Below are 17969 nucleotides of genomic sequence, written 5' to 3'. Positions count from 1 at the left end.
TGACTTTGATCCAAGAAGCTTCCTCTGAGGCAGGAGTTCCTATTTTTCCAAAATGCACATTTGTTACACTGAAAATTGTTAAATAAAATATTTTGTGCTCTCAAAAAAAAAAAAAGCGTTCATGATGCTGGGCACATCAATCATGCAGCCCTCTATCTTGGCTCACCCACCCCTGCACTGACCCCAATCCTGCCCTCTTCCTACTATTGCCCTCCTCCAATTTGTCTTCTACTCTGTTCTATTTGGCCCACCTCCCGTCCCCACACCTACTGCCCCTTGCTCTACCCCAAGTTCCCAGGTACCTTGGACGCTGTTCTCTCTGCAATGAGGTGCATTATGGGCCCACCATCAAGCATCCAGTATGTTTCAACCAAGTCTGAAGAGCTTCTACATCAGGTTGATCAACTCCACCCAGATCAAAATCCTAAAGCTGGAAGTGCTGAGTAAACTAGTTAATGAAACTAAAATCCTTATTGTCCTACAGAAATGCCAGACCTATATGCACAGCATGGTCAGAGACTTTAGGGCATCATGATCCAGGCCATTGGACGCTGTGCAGCTAACATAGGATGACTCTGTGACACCTGCCTCAATGGCCTGATGCAGCCACTGTTTCACCGTGATGCGCTATTCATCACAGAGTCAGTGGTCATCATTAAGAAGCTGCTGCAGATGCAGCCAGCACAGCACGAGAGTTCATAAGCTGGCAAAGCTCACAGACAACATCTAGGTGCTCCTGGCTTGAGCCAGGATCCTGTGGCTCATTGATGAGTACTGTGAGCAAGTCTACAGTATTCACCTGATGTCCTGGGAAAAGCAGCCAAGTCCTTCACAGCAGAGCAGGACACCATCAAACTGCAGGTCATCAACTTGGCAGCCAAGCTCTACCTGACCAACCCTAAGCAGAACAAGCTGTTGACCCTGTATATACTAAGTCTGGCCAAGTCCCACCAGAACCATGATATCTGTGACTTACCACACTTCACCTGGCATTTTATCCTCTCTTCAGAGCAGGATGGAGCCCTCAGCCACCATGCAAATAAGCTCCTCCTGGCACCCAAAGCAACCCCAGACTTGGAGTCATCCTTCAAAGACCAGACCACTTCCAGCCAGGCTCACTATCCCACCTACTAAATTCAAGGCCACAGGATACCAAGAGCTTCCAGACTGGCCAGAAGAAGTTCTGGACACATCTGCATGCAGCGTGGAGGTATCTGAATGGACCAAGTGTTCAATATGGCAGAAGAGGAAAGAGAGGAAGAGGAGTCAGGCCCCCAAGAGTCCACAGATAGACACCCAGAGTCCAAGAGTGAATCAGACAGTGAGAGCAGCAGTGACAGCAGCTGAAGGGTCCACCAGTGAGTCCAATAGTGAAGACCAAGATGAAGGTGAGGAGAAAGGGAGAAGGAGTGAGAGTGAACCCAGTGAGGAGGAAAATGAGAAAGGGAAAATGAAGAAGGTGCCAGAGGGACAAGGAGAAGGTTTGTCTTCAGGTAAGGGCAGAGATTCCAGCTGTAGCTCATCAGCTTGAGAAGACATTGGAGCCTAAGGAGCAGCAGGTGGAACCTGCCTCCTGAAAGGAAGAAGAAAACAGAACAAAACAAAATTAAAACCTGCCTGTGGAACAAGTAACCCTGCAGCCAAAGAAATGTCTTGGCTTGATCTAGAGGACTTCTCCCTCCTAGCGTCCTGCTTGTGTCTCCTCCTACAAGTGTATCCACCAGTCCGGCTGCTGGCCTGGAGGGCCTGACATTCACAAACAAACAAACAAGCAAAAAAGGCCCTGATGCCCTTGCTGCTGGGTCCAGTATCGAGGGTTGGAAGGCAGGAGCTGTGGCACCTTGTAACTGGTGAGGGCATCCAGCCTTTTTGCCCAGGGCCCCCACATGGTATCTGTGCATACCCACTTTTCCAACAGCTCCAATACTCCCACCAAGAGCCTGCAGATGGGCACCCCTAAACTGCCTGCAGGTATTAGCATCCTGAAATTGAGCCCCTGGCACCCAGAGAATCTGTCACTGCTGTAATGGGGATTAATTTCTGTGACTCAACCTAGGTGCTCAACTTCCAGCTATGAATCCAAACCCAACAGTTTCACATCTCCATTCAGCCACCCATTGCATAGCAGATGACCCCTGAGTGTGTTCAAGATTGAGAATGAGTTCAAGAAGGTATAAGCAAAGCTGATGGACATGAATGAGATTACAGAGAAGATCAAGCTGCCAGACACCTGTCAGAGTGACCACAGTGTTTTACAGAAAGTGACTGCCACTGCCAACCTTGATTGTGTCTCTTGTCAGACATATGACAAGTACAGGTTTGAAGGGAGGATGCTGACCAGTGGGACATTGGCCCTGCTGATCCTGGACACCCTGCCTGCTGGAGCTGCCTCACTGATAGTCAACAGTGAAAAGATGGTGACTGGCACTGTGCTGGTGAGGGACATGGTACATGGTCTCATCCAGTAATTCCCAAGCGTTGTGACCTCTTTGGCCCCTACCTGTTACTCCATCATGACATCTGGGCTGTTAGCCTCTCTCTTTCTTTCCCTCACATCAGACTTCTTATCCAAGATAGCATCCACGGGGATCCTCTCTCCATCTGGTCATGACCAGGCTCCCCCAACAATTCCCCTCCCCATGAGTTTCCAGTGACCTGTGCAGAGAGACATAGCAGCTGCTCCCTTCAGTCCTCCCAGATCTCTGTAGCTATTTATGTAGCAAGATCTCAGTATTCTACCTAATATATTTTATAACATATATACATGATGGATAATACCTAGACCTATTGTGATCATTTTGCAGTATATACAAATATCAAATAATTATGCTGTATACCTGAAACTAATATAATGTTGTATGTCAGTTACATCTCAATAAAAAATAAATACATAAAATAAAATGTGTATTTCTGAGCTAGTCCAGGAACATCAAGTCAGAATATCTGGGGGTGAGCCTAGAAATCTTCCTTTAAAAAGTGTCCAAGATGATTTTATTTATTTATTTTTTTCAACGTTTATTTATTTTTGGGACAGGGAGAGACACAGCATGAACGGGGGAGGGGCAGAGAGAGAGGGAGACACAGAATTGGAAACAGGATCCAGGCTCTGAGCCATCAGCCCAGAGCCTGACGCGGGGCTCGAACTCACGAACCGCGAGATCGTGACCTGGCTGAAGTCGGACGCTTAACCGACTGCGCCACCCAGGCACCCCAAAAAATGTCCAAGATGATTTTAAAGCAGCATAAAGGTTTTTTTTAAAAGTTAATGGCATGCCTTAGACACCTCTAGTTTCACCCTTGCACCCTCTCCATCCTGGGCTTTTCCATATTGGACCAGCCCTTCAGAGGGGATTCTGATAAACTGTCACTGAGGCACCTGAGAAAATTACCAAAAAGGTAAATAACTGATATCTCAGGATGCTGCTCATTCTACAGGAGCTAGTCAACAATACTCAAACAAATGAGCATCTGCTAAGACACAGTTCTTGAGAGGCAATTCTCCAAACTCAAAGAAGAGTGGGATTTCTAACTGTAAGGAGTTTACAATCTGATAGGAGACAATGTTACACATAAAAGTTATGTGAGAAAGAAAGAAAATATAGTCACCTTAATTACTTGGGTAACTGTCTTGACGTTTAAATCTACTTCAACTATAGAGGTTGAAACTGTGAATAGTCTTCTAACCTCCAGTCCAGGGTTTTCCATCAAATATCCCAAATACATAATCATAATGTAGTCTAGACTTTTTAGATTCTTGTCTGGAAATTTATTTTGGTTTACTCTATCTATAACAGACTATAACCTAGAATTTAAAAGTATGTCTCCTTTCAAATATCCTGCATTATTTTCTCAAATTAGAATCAGAAATTCAATCACTTTCAAATCTACTGCTTTTGTAGTCAAAAGTAATACATGACAGCTGTTATTTTTCCATTCATTCAATCAAATTAGTAAACCCAGAGTAATCTATATCCTTGGATACTAAAGATTGTTAAAACTTAGTCCCTATTCTTATGATCCAAAGCTTGAGAGATATAGCATATATCTATCTATATCTATATCTATATCTATATCCACACACATACATATATGTATGTATATACATATATATGTGTGTGTATGGCTTATATATATATATATATATATATATATATATATATATAATCATATGTCCTGATTTTAGAATATACATACATATACGTATGCAACATATCACAGTATATCACTGTCTGATTCACTCTCACATTCTGGCTGCTTATCTGTGGATTCTGTGGGGCTTGACTCCTCTTCTCCTTCCCCTTTCCCCAGATGGAACACTTGGTCCATTCAGGTACCTCCACATTGCTTGGCAGATAATGATTTTAGAATGCATGGAAATGAGTGAAATTACTACACAGAAAGTAGTTCTATATAAGTTGGGTAGAGAGGGAGCACATATTTTAAGCCAGCAGGGATATGGGTAGGTGACAGATAAGGCAAAGAATCTTATTTTAGCAATGCAGAAGTAAAGGACCTGTAATGATCTACTCAGTGAAAAGAATGTGCTCCTTAAATAGTCGCTATCTGACATGCTTTTTCCATTTGATAACTAGATTAACTGTGACACAATAGGATTTAGGGCATGGGGAGGGAAGGAAGAAGAGCTCTCAACATAGAACAGAAATAGGGCTAAAGAATGGGGTTGCCTTGCCCCACCAAGTGGAGATATGTCATTTGTGAATGAAAGCACCCATCAAAGAATTTCCAGTGTGAAATCCTGGGATGGCTTCGTTTGTCACCCAGCCTCCTTCTCCTAGCTGTGGCAGGAGTCTCAGATGCTAATTGTCACCATAAGACCCTAGATTTACACACTGAACACTATGACATAATCCTGGATGAAGACAAGGAGATTGGGGAAGACAGATCTCTTCGGTCCTGCTGTGAGAGTAGAGAAAAGCAAACCCAAAGCTAACTTGACAAGTTTCCCTTTAATTGATTTAAATTAGGAATTCCTCCAACATCCAAACTGTTTTCTAATTAACTTCGATATGAATGATGGCCCATATTGCAGGTGGTTGAAAGGTGAGTTTTCTAAAATAATAATGAATTAGGGATGTAATCTAGTTTTGTGGAGGTGTAATCCATGCTATTCAGATGACATCTTTCAACATAGTTGTGGGGGGTGGTTCCAGTGTCAGTGTTAGATTATTTTAGGTTTTAATAAAATGGTAGTTCCTACTCAAAAAGCCTTCCAAATGCTAAGGTTCATTTTAAAAATAATTTTGATGGATGTATTTTTGTTCATTTTAAAAATTGATATGTGCTCATAAAAAAATATTTGGGATACAGAAAATAGAAAAATAGGAAAAAAAAGAGTACCCATAATATCGGATGTAATCACTGATAATTCTATAACATTTTTGGTACACAGATTCCCCAGATATATCCCCCCACAATTATCCCCTCTTTGCTTTGCTCCAACTTGCTTTTACGAAAAACCTACATTAGTACTAGCTATTTTCACTAACGAAACAAAGTCTGAAGAAAACTTTCATTTTACAAAATAATAATTGTTTTTTTGCTTTATGCCATTTTAGCTTGCAAAAGCTTTCATAGAAAAACTCTACTTTTAGATAGTGGGGAAATCTGTACTTCTCTCATGCTTTATATTTTAACCTTTACATAATTTGGAGATCATATTAAATATTGTATATATAAAGTACATGTTTTCATGTAATATAAAGCAAATATGTGTCCATGATATTTCAATACTTTGCAAAGGCAAAGTTAATCCTTGCATACTATTTCTTCATGTAAAGTGTGCCATATTTTATTTGTCCATTCTTCTTTCAATCATAAGTGCCATTTTCGAGTGTTCAAAATTTTCAAGAAGGCTATACAATATGGATATTAATGTGCATATTTTAACTTTTAGCTGGTTTTGATTTTTTGGTTTGTTTGTTGACTTCTCAGGATTTCTTTCCAGAAATAAGATCAAGACATACCTAAGAGTATAATGTATTTTGTGACATTTTCTGAAAAGGTTACCTCAATTTTTGCCTCACCATCAGGGTAAAACTGTCCACATACTATAACCATTCTCATACTAAATATTCTAATTTTTGTATTTGCTCATTTTCTCTAACACTGAACCCAGATTTGTATTTATTTGATTGCTTAGAGGTAGAATATTTCCATAGGTGTTTTCAGTCAGTATACTCTTATAAAATGTCTATTCAAACCTTTTTTTTTTAAACATGTGAAAATAATGTTGTCAATTCCTTATTTTTAAAGGATATGGTTGATTTGTGGATAGATTTGCCATAAAAAATGTGCATGGAAATTCACTCTTCTGTGGTTATGGCTCTCACAAAACTTCAGTAAAATTACCTCAACTTAAACAATACTAGGAATTAATTCCCTCTGACACACACACTCACTCTCCCATCAAACTTTTTTTAGCCTTCAGTCACCTATGCAGCATGTTCAGATAGTACTCAGGAAGAATGGACCCTGGGTTCCCTTCCAAGGGTATGAAGGTGGACTCTGGGGCCTTGAACAGAGAGAAAACATCTCTGGGTTCCACATCTTCATTCTTCTCCCGACATCACTAACCACGCACCAGTGGCCAGAGAACAATATGATGGCTCCATCCAGAGACTCCGATTTCCTTTCAAAAGCTGCTGAGATTTCAAAAGTTTGATCCACTGGAAGGAGAAAAATGGTTGACAGGTGGCAAAACAAACAAAAAAACTCTCCTATAAAACCTCTGGTTAGAGAAATATTTGTGCTTCACAGTGAGCTCATTGGAGAAAAATAAATATATAAATGAATAAATATATTATATTTCTTTATAGGGGAGAATACTGAAAATTCAATGAAATCAGTTTTGCACACCCTTTTTCTTTCTCCACACCAGCTCTCTATTATGGCAATTTTCCACAGAGATTTCAAAAGTATTAGGTTTATTGTTTCTGCTACTGCCTAAGATGACTGTCCATTAATAAATATATCTAAAATAACAGACATTTATTTTTGAGTCAATGCACATGTTTATACTTAGCTAATGTAAAAGGGGATTTACTCTTGGCCAGTTCTGTATAAAGTACATTTCTCTATCAAAAAAATATGGTTTTCTTAGCCAACCAACTGCTCTGGAAAATTTGGGATATGCTTCTATGGCAGGGGGAGGGGGGGATTGAAGTAATTCAGTAAGAAAATTGTAACTAAAAGTTCCATTATTCAGTTCATATTAAAATTGAAATGAAATGAAAATATAATAAGACTCAAAATAAATTTGAAGTATGAATATAACATGAACTATTAGTAACAATAATATTTTTCCCTGCTAGAAAGTGAATAAATGGAATACATTTCTCATTCCATTTCTCTCTCAAGCACTTCTACATGTATTGTTCCGTGAGGGATTTTTATTGTCATTTATTTTCAAACTTCTGACCTTGGTTTCCTTGACTGCAAAATAAGGTTAATATTTCCTACCCCATTATACCTTTATGAGAATTACAAGAGAATTACATGTAAATTAAATACCATATAGCCTCGCATTTGGTAGGTGTTCATTAAAGTGTATTTCTATCAGGTCGCCTTTGTCTTAAGTACTATAAATTATGTATGGCATAATCCATAACCTTTTAGTCTTATTTAGAGTGGGGCAAAGAGAACCAACTGCTGTTTTATCATTTGAGAGAAAATGGCAAAACCTAAGAAAGAAAGTCTTCATTCTGAAAGCTTAAAGGCATCAATTGATTCATTTTTGTCAGCAATGTCCCTCTTTTTAAAGAGGATCAATACAGCAAGATGCAGGAGAGAATCTCTCTTCTGATCATCGATGAAGGGAAACGTTAGCTATACTTTTTAAACATATATGGCTAGCAGAGAGAAATAGGGAATGACACTTTAGGGTCCACAGTAGAGGAACAAAATGGAATGTTTGAGGGAAATGCAAAGGGACTATTAAGGGCGTCTCACAAATCAAGCCTTTGTTAGGTGTCTCTGTGACTGTGAAGCTGTCAGGATTTGTTTAGCTAATGACTCTCACTTGTTAAAATTTTAACCATGGCTCCTTTTGCCGCATTTCAAAAGACTCATAACATTCCTTTTAATATTTGTTTTCTGTTTGACAATATGATTTTACATGAGTATTTCTTATCACTTAACAATATAAGGGCAGTTATTCAACTCTCAGACCCTTCATCCTCCATTCTAGTTTAGCCATTTGTTCTTGTTCTAGCAGACAACTTCTGTCCTCTTCTCTTCTACTTGAAGTTCTAGACTTCTTCCAGGATAAGCAAAGCACACAGGGACTGAGGAAGTAGACTGGATTTAATAAGACGGAACGTCAGGTGTCATTTTGGGGCACGTGGCCAAACTGTTGAAATAGTTGAACATTTATGGAAACACTCTGCTAAGAAATGTAGTTATATCACCTTATTCAATAGCCATTATAGTCCTGCGAGATAACATTTATTTTCATATTCATTTTGTGGACAAGAAAACTATGCCTTAACAAGGCTAAGTAATTTATTCAATGTACACTATTGGTATATTTCCAATAACCGCTGGCTATTCTTTGAAAATAAGGGCTGTGAGACAACTTTATAAAGTTTCATGAAAAAAACCTGTAAAGCTTTTGGGTTTCCATTTTATAAATGAGAGTTAATTAATTTGCCTAAGTTTGCACAGCTAAGTAAGTGACACAAAAGGATTTGATCACAAACCTATACATTTGATCTTAAATCTACTCCATAGTTCTTGACTGTCATGTATCTCTTTTGGTATCTGCCTGTTAATGGGTATTGTAAATGATAGAAAAAATGATAACATTTTGTCCTTTCCCTCAACATGCTTAGAACATACCAGGAGAAGTGGCTTTGATATTAAAAAAAAAAAAAGTCTAGAACCTAATGTATTTAGTGAGGATGGTCACCAGACAAAAACATCAGAGAAACTATGAGATCAGATGAGAGAGGAGAGATTTGAAAAAACCTGGATGAGAAATGGGTAGGCCTCCAGCCATTCTCTTAAGTGGTAGGATTATGTAAGAAGATGTGTATCAGCAATTATGAAATAAATTCAGAGAATTGACAAGACAGCCATTCTAAGAGAATGAAGCTCTTCATCCATAGTGATACAACTTTAATACTTTAGTCTCCATCTATTAAGAGATTTAAATAATGTTGATAATGGTTGTTCTGAAATTTACCTTAGGCTTAAAAAGAAAAAAAAAAGGTTTGTTGAAAAATTTTGGAATGAAAACAAAAATACCTGGGATGCTTTTTAATGTCTTTGATATTTTTAATTACCTGTAAGACCCTTTAAAATATTTGCATATTACATTCCCTTCAATATAGAAACTGCATTTGAAAAAAAATGTTAATAATATAATAACTCTAAGAAGTGCTGTATCGATGATCCCCTAGTTGTTAATAGGATTTTTACTTTCCTGGTTGTACTAACTTGGTATTTTTGAAAGAGTAAAATGTGGTGATTGTTCAGACCTCTTTAATCCCTGCCTCTTCTACTTACTCGCTTTGTCTGCAAACCTTTGGAAATTATTTCTTCACTTGCCAAAAAGAAGGTTTCACATTCTGAGGATTAGTGGATTCAGTGAAATGTATACATAGAAAGGAGCCCGGTTTCTAGTATCTAGAGACATTTAGCAAATGTTAGTTCTTTCTCGTTAGGCAAAATGCCTGCTATTATGCCTGGCAGTTATTGGGGATTCAAAACATATAGTCCTCCTAAGTCTCCCCCAAATTAATAGATAATAGTTAGCAGAGAAATACTTTCATGTTACATATGTGATTTCCATGCAAAGGTTGAAGCACTCTTGATTCTTCCCCTCTTCCTCCTCATCAGCATTATGATAAAGCCAAAGGAAGTTTCTGCTTTCTCTCCTTGCTGTCAGCTGTGAATTAGAAGAAACACTAGTTACAAACTGAACAAAACACATATCAGCAGTGAATAGTAAATAATGGAAGTTATCATTATAATTAAACACCCGCTCAGCCACAAAGTCACTGGTTTTAAGTTTAATGAATAAATGAGGCACTCTGCTAATATTTTACTTTAATTTTCTGGCAAGCACAAGATAAGGGTATCTTTTAAAACTTCATTGGATGGGGCACCTGGGTGGCTCATTTGGTTAAGCATCTGACTCTTGATTTCAGCTCCAGTTAGGACCTCATGGTTTCATGCGTTCAAGCCCCAAGTCATGCTCTACATTAACAGCATGAAGCCTGCTTGGGATTCTCTCTCTCCCTCTGTCTCTGCCCTTCCCCCACTCATACTGTCTCTCTCCACTCCACCTCAAAATAAATAAACTTAAAAAAAAAATAAAACTTCATTGGAGAAGAGTGAATTTTCAGCATATTTATCTCAAGGAAAGAAAGATAAAACAATTTAGAGAACAAAATTTATACATAGGGGAAGAAGGACCTGTGATGAAAAAGAAAATATGGCACCAAAAATATTGATGACCTGGAAATCCACTAGTTGTTGTTATATAGTAAAGTTTTAAGGAGAGAGAAAATGACTCAGATGTCATTTGATATTGTTTGTGCTGCTTGATGGACTTCTTTGCAAGAGAATCATGTAATTCTCAAAATATGCATGTGAGTTTATCTTGCCGGTTTTAAGTGTCCTAAGGGTAAGATGAAAGAACAAAAGAAACATAAATGGAGAAGAAATACCTACTTGGTTCCAGGCACTTTGTATCAATGATCATTACATGAGGTAAATACACTTGAAAGAAGTGACTCAGAGCTATTTGACAAATTACTCAGGATCACAGTGTTAATTCATGAGGACTAAGGGTTAACACCTAGGTAAGTTTCACTAAATCCATGGTTTTCCATGGTACGCTTTGCCTCCAAGAAAAAGATCTGGTCTGTGGCTCCAGGGTGGCTCAGTTGGTTAAGCGGCTGATTTCAGCTCAGGTCATGATCTCACAGCTCTAAGGTTTGGGAGTTAAGAGCCCCATGTTGGGCTCTGTGCTGACAGCTCAGAGCATGGGGCCTGCTTCAGATTCCGTCTTCCTCTCTCTCTGCCCCTCCCCTGCTCGGACTCTGACTCTCTCTCTCTCTCTCAAAAATAAACATTTAAAAAAAAAAAAGACCTGGTCTGATTTGCCATTGGTTCACCATTTCGCCTTTTTCTCTTAAGAAGGTCTAAGTGCTTACATCACAGAAATTAAACACTAACTATAGATGCACATAAGAGGGCACTCCCAAACAGATCTCCAATATCCACTCAACAAATGTACCAGTCAAATAGGATACCTGTAAGTCTGGAGAAAAAAAAAAAATAGTGTAGAAGAGCAAGAGGACACTGTCAATTCAAATGCTGTCCCGGAGGGAGAGAGTAAAGGACAAGTTTGCCTGGCCAAGAGTTAAAACTCCATTGGGATAGAAGCATCTCATTAAAGGTCCCTGACATGGCTGCACATTCAGCTCACATCACAAACCTCTTCAAGCCAAGTTCTGAGAACCTGGCTTCTGTCTAACTTGATTATATTGCTGTTAGGGCAAATGTGAAAGTCACTTCTCTAGGTAAACAGTCATTTCTTTTGTCCTTTTCATTTGCACATAGGCTTTCGTGAGCCCTTCTACTGAAATCAGTACTCCTGGGCGTGATCTACATTGTATTAAATTAAAGCTGGAATCCTGCGCCTTCAAGATGGAAGGCGTGAGACTTACCTACGGTTAAAGAAAACACCACATAATTTTGTTCTTTACCCTTCCATAGGTGAAAAGTCTATCAGGTACTCCTCTTATTCAGATGGATCCAAAAAGCTTCTGATCTGATAAGTCTGCGGCAATGTTATTGGAGCAATAGAGCCCACATTTATCATCATGTTATTTAGCAGATTGCAGCTGGATACTTGTCATCCCCTTATCTCAATCTCATGCTTTGTGTAATTTTAGTTTAGTGTGGTTTAGTTTTGATTCGAAGTCAGCTTGTCCACGACGGCCTAGCTGCAGTCTGAAGTCCCCTAAGAAGTGGGGTGGGGAAGGAGAAAGTAGAGAAATAGCATTTCAAATACAGTCTCATAATTAAAGATGGTTTTTTCTTCTCAAAAAGAAAATACAGTTTGGGAGCCACTGAATTACTACATTGATCTATTCTAGATATCAAGGAAATACATTACATTGCATAATGTATCATATCATACCTATGGTTTTATATTAGATTGTATTTTGGTCCAGATGATTTTTCAGGCACAGGGCCACACTCTTCTCTCCACTCTCTCTGCTAGTTTTAAACAGAGTTATAATTCACATATAACATTATATTTTAGGTATACAACATCATGATACGATATTTGTATCCATGGTAAAATGATCACCATAATAAGTCTAGTTAATAACATCTACCACTTTATACAGTTACAAAAATATTTTCTTTCTTGTGATGAAAACTTGCATGATCTACACTCTTAGCAACTTTCAAACACTATGAACTATACTCAGCAAGCTGTACATTAATCCCCATGACTTATTTATTTTCTAATCTTCTCTTTTTAGGTAAGAATTTTCTTATAAAATATAAGGCATTATATACCAAGTTTTGATACACATACAAACTTATTTTGGGGGTCAGTACTTAATACAATGTCAGGGGCACCTGGGTGGCTCAGTCAGTTAAGTCACTTCAGCCCAGGTCATGATCTTGCGGTCAGTGGGTTCGAGCCCTGCGTCCAGCTCCATGCTGACAGAGCTCGTAGCCTACTTCAGATTCTGTGTCTCCCTCTCTCTGTGCCCCTACCCCGCTTGCGCTCTGTCTCTCTCTCAAAAATAAATAGACATTAAAAAGTTTTAATACAATGTCAGAACCTGCTAAAGTCTATTAAAATATATGCTTTCATTGTTATTGGTATAAAACAGTGTTGGTATGATATTGTGACTAATATTTTGCATTAAATATGTTTTTATTATGAAATTATTATTGTACACAAAATCAGTGCCCCTCCCAGGTGCAAGCCATGTAGGAGATGGCATTTGACACAACCCATGAATGATGTGAACAATTTCAATTAGTGCTGCTTTCAGAACAACTGAAAACTGGCTGGTATTGCAGTTGCTATTAAGGGCCTGGCTGCTCCGGGAATTTTTTTTAAATGTTAATGTAGCAACAAAATTGCCACTTATCTACAGTATGTAAATATGAATGCATAGCATCAATATCACCACAATGCTGCTGGACTTATTTTTCCAGGAATAGACACACTGTCAGTTTTAGATTAATTTTAATAGGAATTAATGGCTCCTTAAATAAATTGTTGATGACAAGCAACACTTTCGGAATCAAGTATTCTCAGATCGGTGTCTGTAACTTGGAGCGACATCTGTATATATTTATACCAATAGCTCATTAACTGACTCATATTTTATTTAAAGAGTCAGCTTTATGGCATATTGAGGATTTTTTAAAAAAATATATTGAATACTACTACAGGCAAGACACTATACTAGGTACTTGACATCCTTTCAGTCAAATTCCTTAGTATCTGTGTGCAACAGAAACTACTGTCCTTGTTTGTATTAAAAAAAATGAAGGAGAGCAAAGGCTCACGTGTCACTGCAGGACACAGTCGAGGTGGTCAGCAATGGGAAACCTATTTCAGAAGTAACTATTATTTGTTGTTTCTCTGTTATATGCCAAGTGCTTCATAAGGGGCCTATCATTCAATGTCCCTAACCCTGCACACAGAGATATGTTTTTCATTAAAAGGTATTCACCTCTGACTCCTTTTTTATACATAGAAGAATCATCAGACAATTATCATCGTGTGATTTTATGTTGCATTATGATAACCTGGCAATGTGGCGAGGGTGTGTGTGTGGGGGGGGGGGAAGAATGCCACCCTATTTTTACAGAGATATCTTTTGAGTTATTAACATTCATGATTTTTATAGCTGATCACAACTCAACATTTGAAAACTTTGTATGCTTGGAGTGGTATATCATAAACAGACATTTCGGAAGGTCCCTCTAGGCACACAAGAGTGCTTCTAGTGAAGTGAATGCAACTGTATTTGCATGTATCCTAAATATCTCTAATTTAACTGACAGAAAAATTGTCAAGGCAGATGTAAAGTCAACCAGGCACTGGTTGGTGATGATGGCCTCTGTCAGATAGATGCTCCTAATTCACAGACTCCATCCCTGAGAATTTATTTTTAATTTTTGTTGTGTTGTTTTACAAAATTTCAAATTCTAGGCCCTGGGCTAAGAAAATAAATGTGTCCTGTTTATGCTTAGGCAGCCAATTCCAACATCCTTCATGGGTGGCATGGATAGTGCCTCAACCAGAGTCCCAGGCATGGCAGTCAGGCATCACACTGAACTTGAATTACAGTTCCAGTGGTAAAAGCTCAGAGCTTTATCCACTTAGCAATCGTCTTTGTTCTATTCATTCCACTTTATTAAGCATGGTGAAAGTTTTATATCCCTGATGTCTTGTTTCCTTTCCTCTCTACCAACCAGACCATCGACCATATACAGACTGACTTACACACATATGTATACACACCAGCATGCAAACCTCCTCCATTTAAGCTAAAGATGTTCATGCATGCAAGGCTTTTTTTTTTTAATTAAATCTCTAGTGCTATCACAGCCAGAGAATATTCTTAGTCTCTCTAAAATGAAAGAATGAGTCCACTACTTTGGGAAAAGAGGGAAGTTTTTTAGACCTTTGGGTTGAGCCTCAAGCTAACATTTTGTTAGTATTGTGGCAGGAGAGTGACATGTACACTGTACAAATTATCTTATGGAATATTCAAAAATTACTTTTGAAAGTTGTATTAAAATTCTTCTTTACAAAGAGGAGACTTTTCTTTTTTTTTTTGTAGAAGTTAAGAAAGTTAAATAATCACTACATCTTGAGTAATGGTGGACCTGGAATCTGAATATACTTTGAGGTTACTCCAAAAACACACCTTTTGATTTAATGCAGCACTTTGGGAAGATGATAAACATAAAATAAATTGAAGTGTAAAAAAAAATGAAAAGAAGAAGATTGTTCTTTAATTCCCCAGAGCTCAAATACTCTTATTCAGAGTAGGTGGCAATACATCCAGTAGTTCAGACTCTAGAAGGAGAAACTGATGATTATTTAGAGACACAAGGCCCCATCATTATCTTTGTAGTCACGTTATTCTTACACTTTATATACTTTGTGTGCGTGTTGTGAAGTCAATTTCACACACAGAGATAATGAATTATCTAACAGATAATGATTTCAAATGTTCTGGATGTTCATTGCTCCTCGAGATCAGTTCTCTCCCTGATCTGCTCATCCTTCAGGCCTGGCGTATGTGGATTGTACCTACGAGGCCTCCTTGCCCTCTGGAGTCCCACTGGACACATCCAATGGGAGGACCTGGCTGGTGATGAGAAGGTGGGAAGAGATGGAGATCATGGTATTTATAGTCTTGGCTCCCTCCCTGCTGGATCTAGGTTTAGAAGTCTGTATTTGACCCACTTTGGGTGGTCCCTCTGCTATAGTTACGGCAATTCCCAGGTTACAATAATTTGTCCTTAGACCACAGGACAAGGAATGGCAATGCCTTCTGTTATTTCTAAATCCAGAAGATCTTCTGTACTTTGTTCATTTCCTAAAATCTTAGTGACACTTCTGTAAAAGTCCTGTCATTCAATTCTCTTTATTGCTTTTGAATATGTTATCTTCCCCCACCTCCTCCCCTGCCCCCACCCTGGGATCCTGATACAATTATTACAGAAGACCTTAGATGAAGTTGAAGAGAAAATGCTGAGATTCTTACATTCCTACTAAAACCCTATAACAAAAAATATAGATGAGGTGATCACCACTGAAGGAATGCTTCTTGAAAATTATTCTATACAGTACTTTCCCTCTAATCATAAATATATATGCAAATACAATATACATGCATGTTGCTCTCAAAAGCATGGGTTTTTTTGAAAGTTTAATTAATCTATATAGAAATTTGGGTCACCTGGGTGGCTCAGTTGGTTAAATGTCCGACTTCAGCTCAGGGCATGATCTCACAGTTCATGAGTTAGAGCCCTGCGCTGGGCTCTGTGCTGACAGCTCTGAGCCAGGAACCTGTTTTGGATTCTGTGTCTCCATCTCTCTCTGCCCCTCCTCACTCACCCTCTGTCTCTCTCTCCTTCAAAAATAAACAAACATTAAAAATTTTTTTTTAACCTATATAGAAATTTCCCTCAAATAAATATTTGTAATCCTAATAAATAACCAATTTCACATTTGTCCTAATACATATACAACATGGTATTGTGTTAAAAACAGAGTCCATCTGGGGCGTCTGGGTGGCTCATTTGGTTGAGCGTCTGACTTCAGCTCAGGTCATGATCTCACAGTTTGTGGGTTCGAGCCCCGCGTTGGGCTCTGTGCTGACAGCTCAGAGCCTGGGGTCTGCTTCGGATTCTGTGTCTCCCTTACTCTCTGCCCCTGCTCTACTCATTCTCTGTCTCTCTCAAAAATAAACATTAAAAAAATTTAATAAAAAATTTAAAAAAAATAGAGTCCAGCAAATAAAAATAATATTAGAAAGGTTGCAAATATTACTTGCATCTCTTAGGGAATATTAAAGGAGATCCCATTTACATCTCAAAGCAGCACTTCTTCATATACTTAAAAAAATTTTTTTTCATGTTTATTTATTTTTGAGACAGAGAGAGAAAGGGGGGAGCAGGGAGGGGCAGAGAGAGAGGAAGACACAGAGTCTGAAACAGTCTCCAGGCTCTGAGCTGTCAGCACAGAGCCCGACATGGGGCTACAACTCACGAGCCTTTGAGACATGAGATCATGACCTGAGCCGAAGCTGGCCACTTAACTGACTTAGCCACTAAGGCACCCCTTCATATAATTTTTTTACACTCAAATTCTCTCTCTATCCGGCACTGCTCAAGCCACTCACTTGCTTAGACAGTTATTCAACATATAAAATTTTCCTTGAATTTCCACCTATGCAGACCTGATCTTTTTCTATCCCTGTTTCTTCCTGCTTCTCTATTATCATCTCTCCCTCTCTTTCACATAATTCATACATGTTATCAATTCCAAATTATATCACTCAAAATCATACCCACTGATAGAACTCATTTAAATGGGTAGAGGAAGGAGAAAGATGACTGGAAAAAGGCGGGTTTTTTTGTTTGTTTGTTTGTTTTTTAACTTCCTTTTCTAGCAGAAAGTGTGCTATTATGTCAGGAGAGAGTGTATGTTGAACAAACATTTCTATGTGATTTCTGTTTTTTTTTTAATGTTTATTTATTTTTGAGAGAGAGAGTGTATGCAAGCAGTGGAGGGGCAGAGAGAGAAGGAGACTGAGGATCCGAAGTGGGCTCTGTGCTAACAGCAGAAAGCCCCATGCAGTGTGCAAATTCAAAAACTGTGAGATTATGACCTGGGCCAAAGTCAGAGGCTTAACCATCTGAACCACCCAGGTGCCCCATAGGTTCAAGGTATCCACAGAGACAGTGAATATCCAGCATGGAAATGCTACAGACTGAGAAAATAATAGGTCTCAATTTAAAACCAACAAGAAAAGTAATCAATCAATCAATCAATCAATCAAAAACAAAAGTGGAAAGTAGAGAAGAAAAATCTGTATTTGAAAAACTAAGATATAGCTATGGCTGACATTCTGATAAATGTGTCCAATAAACAGTCATATATATTCTATATATCTGCATATTATGTATGCATATATAAGTTTTACATTGACCTGTTATTTATTTATTTATTTATTTATTTATTTAAACTCCGTGTGTGTGTGTTTTAAGTAATCACTTTGCCCAACGTGGAGCTTGAACTCACAACCCCAAGATCAAGTGTTGCATACTCCACCAACTGAGCCAACCAGGTGCCCCGCACTGACCTGTTATTTTAAATGCTTCAAAATGAGATTTTTAATTGTTTTAAAACATTCTGCTATAAGGCCTATTGTAATTTATTT

The 17969-nt window shown here is 38.4% G+C and overlaps 1 pseudogene; it reads left to right on the top strand.

Moving 5' to 3' along the window:
* Positions 1 to 217: 217 nt before the first annotated feature.
* On the top strand, positions 218 to 2966 carry LOC122495185 (annotated as a pseudogene).
* The last annotated feature ends 15003 nt before the right edge of the window (positions 2967 to 17969 follow it).

The sequence above is a fragment of the Prionailurus bengalensis genome, chromosome E2, assembly GCF_016509475.1.
Source record: "Prionailurus bengalensis isolate Pbe53 chromosome E2, Fcat_Pben_1.1_paternal_pri, whole genome shotgun sequence".
Taxonomy (NCBI): domain Eukaryota; kingdom Metazoa; phylum Chordata; class Mammalia; order Carnivora; family Felidae; genus Prionailurus; species Prionailurus bengalensis.
Note: the sequence above shows the minus strand (reverse complement) of the source record. Positions and strands in the feature narration are given on the sequence as shown.